This window comes from Colletotrichum fructicola, assembly GCF_000319635.2.
Source record: "Colletotrichum fructicola Nara gc5 chromosome Unknown KSG_Nara_v1_contig02, whole genome shotgun sequence".
In the NCBI taxonomy this organism is placed as follows: Eukaryota; Fungi; Ascomycota; class Sordariomycetes; order Glomerellales; family Glomerellaceae; genus Colletotrichum; species Colletotrichum fructicola.
The window spans coordinates 5281560-5293263 of NW_027094052.1; positions in this window are offsets into that span (position 1 = coordinate 5281560).

Genomic DNA, 11704 nt, shown 5'->3' on the forward strand with positions numbered 1-11704 from the left:
GATCATGCTCAGAGGTAACAACCGGGCCACCGAAATCCTTGAGTCATCTCCTGCCGTTCTCGACGCCTTTGTAGAGCTTTGGCGCTTTCTCAACGAAGGTTTGCTTGTAGAATTGAAGTCGTTAATCGAGTTTCCGAGGTTGGTGGTAGATGATAGTCGCCGAACTACAGGGAACGGGCTCTACAGCCACTAGAGAAGACGCGAGCAATGCGTCGTCGTGCTACGGCTCGGAGTCCCTCGTGTTCTGGGGACGGTTGTATGGATTGACCATGAATTCGGTCGGATCTTGGAGGCCAGGCCACACACACACCCCTCTGCTTGTGTCTAAAAGCAACCCCTCCCACGAAGCTCGGGGTGGAGAGACGGAGGGGCAGGGGTAGAACGGGGCATGCCCTGGCACGTTCGTCAAGTTGCGGGAGGTTTGGGCGCGGGTCGTTGCAACGCTGTGGAAGAGAAAGGTTGTGCCAAAGCCGGGTCGCAACCTGGCCAACTGCCACAGCGCAAGTCGAAGTGTTACGTGTAATTTGGGTTAATATAAGTCAGGGGAAAGCCAGCTTCGCAATGCGCTGGAAACGTCGCTCAAGCATCGAAGCAACAGTGAATGAGTCAACATCCTGACGGCGGGTTAAGCTCAGGGTCGGCGGCCGCGATGCGTTGCGGAGGAAAGGCGCAAAACATGCCGGGAGCCCCGACTCCCTGCGTTGATGCTTGGTCGCTTGTTTGATTCCGCCCGGAGGTTTTTTTGACTTTTTTTTTTTGTCCTCTCGTTCCGAGAGGCCCATGTGCGGCATCGAGAGGAGGCGCAGTCATCGGTCGGAAGTGCCGCCAGTGCCCACAGCAGCGGCTAGGTCCAGGCATGCACCTCGTCTGTCCATGATGAACTGGTGCCGACCGAGGGCCTTTTGATATTTGGGTGACGCAGTGTCTGGGTTAAACAACGAGATGCTGCCAGCAGTGCCAAGCTTGAAGCTTTTGGGCGCTCAAATAATTGAGAAAGAGGCGGACGAAGCGATTCGTGTTGAGGTTCGCTAGGCGCGGGGGCCGTATGAAAGGAGCGGCGGGTGTGAGAGACGGCATGGTAGGGGCCAATGGTTGCAAGGGCAAGCGGTGGTACCGTACGAATACGGATACAGAGCAGGTGATGGTTGTGAGTGACAGCGAGTATTGTCGAGGTCATTTGGGACAGTGCCGATTCTGGCAGGACGGTACCCGTGTAGGCAAGTGTAAGGCTGATTGCTGGGCAGATAGGAGATAGATGATGGAGCTCCGAGGGGTTCCATTGCGGTTTGATGGTGTAGGTATGGTGTGCCGTGTGCCGTCAACCGTAGCGAGCCGCAATTTGTGTCGTGTTGGACCAAGGGCATGGACGGAAGACTTGAAGGACTGAACCCCATCGTATCTGCGCGTGGGAGGGGAGAAAAAAAAGCAGCAGGTCAGGTCTGGACCCAGAGCTAGCGTAGACCAGGAGGATGACGGGCATGGGGCCAGAGCGGAAGGCCAGGGTGGGTGGCAAGATGCGCAGCAATATTGGACGGGGGTTGCGTAGAAGACGAGGTTATTCGGAGATGCCATATTCAAAGAGGTCGGTGGCAGTGGCTGGGTTGCGGTGGGCAGCGGTGAAGGTGGACGCGAGCGCCGAGAGGAGAAGAAGCCCAGTCCCGTCGACGTAGGCAAGGTTGACGATGGCCCGGCCCCAGTTGCGTTCGGTGAGAGAGGCGGGGTGGGTTGTGGTGGTGGTGCGGTGCCAGCATCATGACCATCCATGGATATCGGACGAACGTGGGACGGGATGGAATGGGATGGGGGCATGCATCGTGCCAAGCTTGCAGAAGGAAGAAGCCACGCCAGATGGAGCAGATGAGGCAATCAAGAATACGATCTCACAGCTGGGGCCGAATAAGGAAGCAAGCAGTGGATAGGTAAGGTATCCGTAGCAACTTCCACGCCTTCTATTCTACGACGTACGGATACTGTGGACGGATAGTGCTGGTAATGGAGGGAAGGCGTCACTCGACTGCGGGAAAGTAAGGTCAGGTCAGGTGGTGAACGATAACAACCCACCTCACAACGTCATCTGGTGGTCCTGAATATCAACACCAACTCTATCAGTAACTTCTAATGTTCCAAAGCAGTATTCTGGAAGGAAGTGGTTCGCTCTTTCCGTTGGCGATAGCTACCGTACCTGCCGTAACTACCTTGGCTTAGGAGGTCACCTGCTGGTGATGAGATGAGGTACCGTGTACCTACCCGTACCTACTCTACCTTTACTGAGGTACACACAGGTGGGTGAGGTGTGGCTCCTTCTTTCAACGACTGTGCCTGCCAGATCTGGCAGTTTGAATGATCTTGGCCAATCATAACAATTTGGTCACAGATATCTCCACTCCCGGAAAGACCCCACTGAGTGAAGGCGGGCGGGAAGCTGCAACGGCGCTCGGAACTTTTTTTTTTCTTTTTTTTTGTACCTGTGATTTTGCCCTCTTCTTTTCCTGCCGTTCGCTGCCACCAACAATGAACCCAATCGCTACCTACAGACACTCCAGCTTCACTTCGCTCTCGTCAGTTGTCTCGTGCACCACGCGGCAGGCAAGATGACGGTGTATTACCGATATCTCCACAGCGGCATGCCAGCCGTATGTGGACTGGTTTGAGGGGCCTGTTTTGCTTCTGTCCCCGTGTTCACTGGAAAGTTCGTACTTACTTGTTGGTGTCTAGGTACACAGAGTACAGAATACATGCCATACCGATGGATACCAGCCACCAACCAACGGCTAACGAAACGACGCAGAAGGACGGGTACAGAGTCTGAAGGGCTCAAAGCAGGCCAGGTTTTTCCTTTCGCAAGTCGGACATCATCATCCAACTTAATGAAATGCTCCGACAGAAACACCCCAGACCCAGGGTATCTCGGGCACAATCTGCGGTCGACAGGGGCAAACATCAGACAAAAACTCCCCGGCGCGCATTCCCAGCCTTGGATATGTTAAACGAGAAGGGTGGAGGGGCGGAGGGGAGGGGAGGGGAGCTGCAAAGGCCCATCCCCTGCCCCTGCTCCCCCGTCGCGTTGCGTTGCGTTGCCCGCTGTCCGAAGCCCGCAACCGCCGTCTCGAGCCTTGAGGGTTGAGCCTTGAGCCTTCCAAGCTTGTCGCTGAGGTGCATTTCGATGACGCCTGGAAGGGCTTTCCAGTCTCCTCCGCCAATGTCACTTGCCTGTAAAAATAACAGGACAGGACCCCAAGAGCACCCAAAGTCAAGCCGCATCCCTTCCACGCAGGCACCTCCCTGGCACACGCCAATATCCCTACGAGGAACTAAGGCAGCCTAAGGCGGCCTGCTGGGAAGGACCAATTTGTGCAATTTCAAGTCCCTCTCAGAACGCTCTCTGAATCGCGCGCCAACAGCTTCACCCCCAAATCTGCTCCACTTCACCTGAATTCCTAACAGACCTCATCACTCGGCCGAGTACTGAATTATCTGCATGACAAGGGATGCGCCCGGCTCACATCCTGCAATCAATCAAATTATCAACCGGCGACCCCCCAAAAAACGAACACCTCTGCGAACACAGAGTACCTGCCTAATTATCTCCTCTTGTCTGCCCGCAGAAACATCTGTCAACCGTCACCGAACCCGACGGCAAGCAGGGCAGGCCCAAGTAGATTGATTGAGACCAATCTCTCTCGCCTCGCTCTCTGTGTGTCCTTCAACCACAGATTCCACCTCGAGCGTCATCTGCCACACTGCCACACCCTCGGCATCAATTCAAACTGGTTGGTGACGAGGCCAGGGAACGACAATGACCCAACAACGGCACAAGCCACAAGGTCAAGGCCCTCGCATAAGTGCCCAGCTGCAGTTCCAGCGCTGGGTTCAGGCTCACAAACTCCGAGCCCTGCTTCCGTACCGCACCCGATGCGAGCATGTCAAACTTGTCATCCCATCTTTTCTCCGGCTGACGATTTCCCCGACCCGCGGCATAACGAGTCGCAGCCTGTGACGATCGTCGCCAAGCCTCCTTGCCTACCAAGTTCGACCCAAATTCATCCGTTCCATCTGCGTCTGCGTTCCCCATCTCTCTTCCCCGCTGGCTGCTGCTCTACCACTCTCCAGGTCCAAATTGCACAGGACTTCGGCGGCCTTTCACATGGCTTTTGAGTTCCGACCGAGCACCTTCACCGACAGATAGTACTCAGAACTACATGAATGATACCTCCTCACCTTACCCACTCTGCGCTAGCCGACAACGACACAACGGGTCTCCAATTCTTTCTATTTGCATCCGTACGCCGACCCCAGCATCCATGTCAACCGCAAAAGAACTCCGAGTGCAACTCTGCTGAAGCAGCCATCAATGCTGAAATGGCGGGAGGAGACATGGGGGATTCAGATGCAAAGACTACAGACGAATGGCTCCATTCAGATGAACACCTCGCCTCCATTTCCCCCGACTTGACGACTTTCCATCCCACCTCCATCGCACAGGAACTCGATGAAACTCCCCATTGGCTCATTGGAGTAATGGCAATGTACTGATATAGTGGTTTTCCCAGCACGGCCATCTGTTGCAACGCGATTATTCGGGGCCAAAGTTGCACTCGCCAACTTTCCGAGAACGCAACATTGCGCACCAGCAAGTACGGATACTGTCTTGATTCAACGTCTTCCCAAATCGGCATGACATCCCCGCTGGGGCCAAGGGACTTCTACACGCATCTCACTTATCAGTTTTGTTTACAGGGTACCTTTCTGTTGGCTTCTGACGCATTAAGGAGGCACATGAAGGAGGCACGTTCAGTTCTTGAACTTGACGAGTCGGCCTACCTGTCGATTCATTCCTGCAGCCACTCTCAACGGCATGACACTAGTTGATGTCAGTGAGCGGCATTTAAGACATGCGTCGACTTTAACGACAAGCTCCAAGCCCGAGCCTGCGACTGGGTCAGAATGGTAACATGCTCACCGTCAGATTGTCGTTTTGCTTGACCGCCATTCGTACGTACTGACTCAAGCACGAAACCGGGGCATTTACGTCGGCCTCATTGTCCACGTCTGCCGAAAAGTATCAATGTCACAAGGCCTGCGCTTCCTTTTGCCAACCATGTCGTCAACTGCATTCAAGAAAAGGCCCCGCCTGTCACGATGCTGCTATTGCACCACGAAAAAAGGGTATGACAGGGTAGAGGACCCTGATCTGGTCGGGACTTGACAGATGCGCTCGGGAATATCTTCGTTTCTCACGGACCTCTTTGCGATCCCGCAAATGCCTCAATCAGCGCACGCGATCCAGACAAGCGCTGTCTTAACCAACCTCATGTATTGCCCAATCGAGTCAACCCGGAGAATTTTCCTTGTCCCAGGAATCTTTCAACCTGGGACACGGCGTCCCAACGCCGTTCGTCGGATCGGTTATTGCTCTTAGCGCAAGAAGTCCAAGATTTGTTCCAGGTGCGGACGGGACGGGGGCCCACGCAAAAACTGCGTACGCATAACACTTCTGGGCTGCGCTGCATGAACCTTCAGCGGTCAAGTCGTGCCAACATTGTCGCAAACCCGTTGATGCGAGGCGATAGGGCCTTGCGACATCCCCAGCATTAGCTACCGTGATGTCAGATCATAAGCGGCGATACCACCGTACGGGCGAGCTACCGAAAAGGGCGTTCGCCTAGTCCTCAACAGTACCAGCCAGTTGGGAATATGGTCAGTCTTACAAGGCCCTGCCTGTCTGGTGTATCATCCTGCAGATCGCCAGTAGGTTGACCCAGCCCCTCATTATTCACTGCACAAAGATACATGCCAGAATCTGTCCGAGACCATGCTGCGATAGCTGGTCGGCAGCAGTCAGTCTTCGTAATGAGAATAAACGCAGGTCAACATGGGCTAAATCAATGATGGCAGCGATTCCCACTGGTCAGCGTCTGGGCCGCGGAAGGCGTGGATGAGCCTCAACCTTGGGCATTCGCAACCATCCTTGCGAGGTTGATTGGCTCAGAAGATGGGACGAATTTAAAATTGGGCGACAAGGGACCATGGGACGGACTGGTACCGAATGTGGCCCCGTGTCTGGCTCCAGGGTGGTTTGGGCCGATCGTCATGCCTGCTGTCCTGCAGCGGAATCCTGAGTCCCGGAGCCCTATATCTGATCTCACCCTGATCATAATATAGCTGGGTGTGCCAGATTCGGTTGCCTGCCACATGGTACGGGCAGCAGAGGAACACCAGAAATACTCACCCAGATGTGAGTGTCAACAATGATGAACATCCGGAAAAATTCGGCGTCGACGAGACGCTGTTGAGTCTATAGCCTAGAGATCACTCTGAAGATTCGTGATCGAGTCTGAAAGCCCGTTACTATTTCCATCCACTACGTACCCAGAGGTGGTGCATCCGGAACGGGCCCCCCCGCCGTGGATGCTCGGCGTCACCGCTGGTTTGCGAGCGCGCCAACAGCCGGTCACAATGGACTCATTGATTCTTCAGATAAATCAATTCGCGGGGCTACCTAAGAAACGCGCGCATATCAGGCGCCGTTTCGACTCGCATGTGTCAGTCGCCTGCACTGGAGCAAAGCGGTTGTGCCGAAATGCAAGGACTCCCGTGGGCTTTGGCTGCGTTAGCACGTCGTAGGTTCGCGGTACGGGATACAATGTGGCGACAAATCAGCAGCAAGGACAAGGCCATCAAGCTTAACAGGAGGAGACAGGCGGTGACAATTCTCACAAAAATGGCCAGGGCAGAGGCCACTTGGAAGTTGGGGGTGTCTTGACAGACGGCACGACGGCTCCAGATCTGGAGACATGACGCACAGCCGACTTCACCAACGTCTAGACTCACTCGGAAAACCATGATAGGTTGCGGCACGACAACGGATGCAACTGTCATGTCCTCACCGGCCAGCCAAAAGAGACAGGCCACGGCTTTGCCTTAGACGATTCCATCCATACCATCATCCATCGCATCGGCCAAGGGTCTCTGGGCCACTCGGTGATTATCATCCCGCGCGCATTGGCGGTGGAGTCGTTACGAAGGCCTGTGACGGCTCCACCAACCTGACGAGCACATCCGATTCTGATGGCCTGCGCTGCATGTGCCCGTGTGGCCGGCTGCATGTTCAGCGTGGAGTTCTGACAGACATCAGACGAACTTTTCAGGCCCCTGTCCCAGGCTGCAGATTCACCCGAGCCGCTGTGAAGGGCTCGCAGATGGATGACAGGGACGGCAAACCACCTACCGACCCCTGGCACTTGGTATTGTGTTCTGTGTACAGAGACTGTACATGTACATACTCTCTTGCTTCCTAAGCCTCACGTACCTCTCTCAACTGTACCCGCACAAAGCTTGCTTGGTCGCGCACACTCCAGACATGACAGCATCTCCGGCTGGCGAAGATTGGCGCCTTGCTCGGTCGTGAATGGCCATGCTTGCCCCTCTTCGAGTTCACCCCAAGCCCCGGCATCACAAAATGACGCGCCCCGTCCGGTCAAGCAATCCCCCTCATGATCGTTCAGAACGATACCATATCGGATTAGATGGAGCAGGGCAATTTGCGCATTGTCGAAGGATCTTGTGTTGCCACGGATATACGAACGACCGTGGGTCGCCGCGGCTGCACGGCAGCTGGAACACATGTTCGCCAATATCAGTATCATTGAGTGTTTCCAACGATTTGGTGTCGTAAGGTACTCGGAGGTCAATGCAACACAAGGAAGCTCGCGAGCCATCAGGTCAATATGCCTCCAACAAAGCCTCTTTGTGACACTTGAGGGGGGCCGACAATGGCGTTCATGGCGACCCTGATCATTTCCCTTTTGTTTGTCACTTGTCAACAATGCTGAACCACGCCCCCGAGGAGCCCACTTGATTAATGGACCAGGCGCAAACTTGGCAACTTTTGATGTTGATCTTGTTGGGCAGCTGCACTGCGTACGCGGCAAATGAAGTCGGGCGAATTGTCAATCAACAATAAGCTTCAACGACTCGACAGACCGAGGCCAATCTCTCACGATGTGGAAATAGGATGCTAAATGACTGGAGCCTCGAGGTCGCGTTGATAAACTTTTGAGCAGGCTGGTGAGTTCGCAAGTTTGCTCCGAGATTCATCAGAGTTCCCTACAAAGACTTGCGGAGTGAAGCTGCTTAGCTTCGACGTCATCGCAGTAGCGTTAGGCGGTAAACGCTTGACAAGGAGGCTGAAGCTTCCGCCCCCCATCATAACATCGTCGGGTCTTTGATGCCGTTGATTTGACTACAAGCGCCAAAAAGTCTCCTCAAAGACAAACCGCCTCGTTCATGCTAGCATCTGTGGGAAAATAGCCCGAGAGACCACACTACTGAATATCTACAGCCACATGGCCCCCGGCACTTTGTACGAAGGCGCTCCTAGATCTGCCGCTAGACGCCCGTCAGCAACTTTTACGGCTCGAGAGCGTCGAAGCCGTTGCTCTTAGCGTCTGAGCAGAGGCGCAATGGCGGATGGGGCGTGTAGTGTGTAACGACACAAGTTCAAACTGGCACGCACGAACAAGACGCCAAGCTAAGGACGTTCATCCGATGTTAAAATTGCGATTTCAAGCCACGATGGGCTTGATGCTGTCAAGGTTCTAGTCCAAAAGATGACTATTGAGCCTCTCCCGGCTGCCTGGTGTCAAAGAGTTCGAAAAACTCATCTCCAAACACGAGATTGCCCTTGCATTCACTAGCTCTAGAACGCCCCGACTTGTCTCTTTTCCCTTTGCCTTTGGAGCCGGCACAGCCCGTCCATGAAAAACGAATCCCCCGTATTCCGTAATTTCGGAGATATGGAGGGGGAAGTGGGAAGATATGTTCCGCCCGCGCCGGCGCGAAAGAAGGCTGCTCCCGGCCCCATCATTCCCGTCTTTGGGATTCTGCCAATAGCCTCCCAGATCTTCTCAAAAGTGAGAGGAGCCAACTCCCAATCAAGGAGATATGTGGCTGGAGATCGCAGAGGCTCTGGCGGGGGGAGAAGGGGCCGGAACTTTTCCCAGGAGATTTCCTCTTTCTCTGGATCTTCTCTCCAAACGGGGTGGTTTTCGATCTACAGAGCTAGGCAGCGACGAACGGACGGGCTCGCGATGAGTAAACAAGAGCCTCTTTATTTCGCCGTCGAGCCGCCGCCGCCTCCTGCCATCATTGACGACGTGAACGCCAGAGACAATAGCGTGGGGAACATTGGAATCTCCGTCCTGCAGACTATCACCGGTCCGGCGTGCCCTTCAGCAATGCCCGCCGAGATCTCTATCTGCGTTTCTTCCCCGTGAGAATCTACACTTCACCCCCTCCTCTAACCCGCACTACGGCCTTCCCGCGGAGGTTGAGAGGGACTGTGACACAGAAGACATCATGCATAGGAGAAAGAGAGAGGGAAAAAAAAAAGAAGTCTCCGTGACAACATGGCCATCCCCCCTCTTCCGTGCTACACCAGACCTACCGGAAGATATTTCGCTTATCGAGTCCCAGTAGATTTCTGGTTCATGCTGTAGCACGGGGATATCGACAAAAGGGAAGGGGGGCGTGTGCATCCGGCTGGTGTGTGAAGGGCTCGGATGACGACGACGGCCACGGCGTATGTGTCCATGCCAGCTGAAGAAGAAGAACAAGAGGCCCTGTGCTATGTTGGCCGGAGGTAACTGTCTATCTGGTGCTCGCGGACACTTCGGGTACTTCCTTCGACAATGGCAGCGGAAAGGACCGTCACAGATGCAACCTTGCCTCTGTTTCTCATCCACCGGGTTAAATTTGCTTCAGTCTACGCCCTCATTATACGTCAGCAGAACCGGGCCATGAAGTTCTTGTAAGGGACAATGCTTTCACCCGGTAGCCTCGTGATTCCCCCAGAGAGGCTAATAAGTTGAGGGGCGGATGCACCCTACACTGGGAAATATTGTCAACCCTCACATGCCCCGATTTTACTTCGACTCAAGATAACTACTAAGCCTACTACTTCCCCTTCCCGCACGCTTGGAGGCGAGGGGCTGGAGTGACGGAGCCACGACCCATTGGACAGGAAACTTGGGAAGATGATGATTGGGTTCCCGAAAGTTGCCGCGGCCTGCTCTGGCTGCGGGCAGCCGTTTGAAGAGCGGAAGCATACCGGCAGAGCATTTGAGATAACCAGATTAAAAGAAAACGTACGGGCGTATTGCGCGTGCTTCGATTTCGAATGACGGACAATTCACCGACGGAAGACGAGGGATTGTTGGGATGCGAAAGCGAGTATACTCTGGCAATGACATGGACGTGGTACCTTCCCGCAGACATACAATAACGAGGCGTTGAGTTGGTATTACAAGTAACATTCTTAGATTCTGTTGCGAATTCAGAACGGGCAGGGAGGGGACGTCCTTCTCGACTCTTTGTATTGAGGGCTGAGCATTCAGATATCAATATTGAATTTCAACCACGCAAAACGAAAAATAAAAAACCCCTTCTATGGGTATTGTCCTGTGTGAGATCTTCGTTGTTTCATACTGATCCTACGAATATAGCTAATTACAATGTATCCGATCTTCGCCAACTTCATTCGTGAGTTATCCTCTTATTATAAGGGAATGATTGAAATTCAAAGCTCGTCATTTGACAAAGCCCACCTCTTGACCGCTTCAAGCCGAGAGCTTGGCCCGTCTTCTTCATGGGCTTCTGTGTCTCTTTTACGCGTACTTTCTGCAACGAATCTACTATCTTAGCACAAAATAGAATAACGCCTTTGGCATCGATACCTACATGAAATCATACAAGAACCCCCCCTCTTCATAATCCATGGTCGATCCAACCTCCTAGCCTTGGGATTACGTGTCTTCCAGACATAGGAGACACGTAATATATACATACGTATAATATCTCAAGGAGAACAAAAGAAAGGAAAAAAAAAAGACATCCGTCTGCTGAATCTCTCGGTATGGATTTGTATCTAAGAATCCCGCCGCTTCTTTCACTATTCCACGTCCCTCTATCTACAGCAAAGACAAAATTCAAGAAACGAATATACTCGGCAACGGTACCCTCCTCCCCCGGCCACCTTGGCAACCTACGTACGGGTCGGCGTATTAAGCGTTGTAACACAACATGGCCATGGAGAAATAAATCCGCGAGCTTTGAGCGGATGCACTCAATCTGCTACACCCTCAGCTTGATCTGACGAACATCCATCCGAGGTGCATGAACACTGGGCCAGTGACCCTGCGCTGAAAACTCTCGGGGAGAATGAACTTCCCTGGATGGGGCATTGTGTACACGATACGATATCTCAAGTTTTTGAGTAAACATGATCACTCACGGCCATGTCGCAAACTCGTCTGAGAGTAGAATACAAATTCTTCCGCGTCTGCGAAGCTATCAAAAATGTTTACATACAGAGCGGCTCCATACCATGGCTATGATGGCCGCCGCTTCTCACTGACGGGGCGCCCCTCATTCTCCCTCTCACATGCCCCGAGACCCAAACAAAATAAGATGCAAGAAACAAAAGCCATACTTTGGATAAAACGCCGAATGAAACCGAGACCTCTTGTCCGCATCTGCCGTGCTATGGCGCTTCCACTTGTTGATAGATACACTCTGGTTTGCGTGGGAGAAGAAGCGGCGAGGCCTCGGTTCCGATGATGATGGTGGTGTTGAGTTGGGTAGTACAAAACCGCGGCTGCTGCGTCTCCTTATCCTGGAAAATGGTACGTTTCCACGCTCTCTTGAT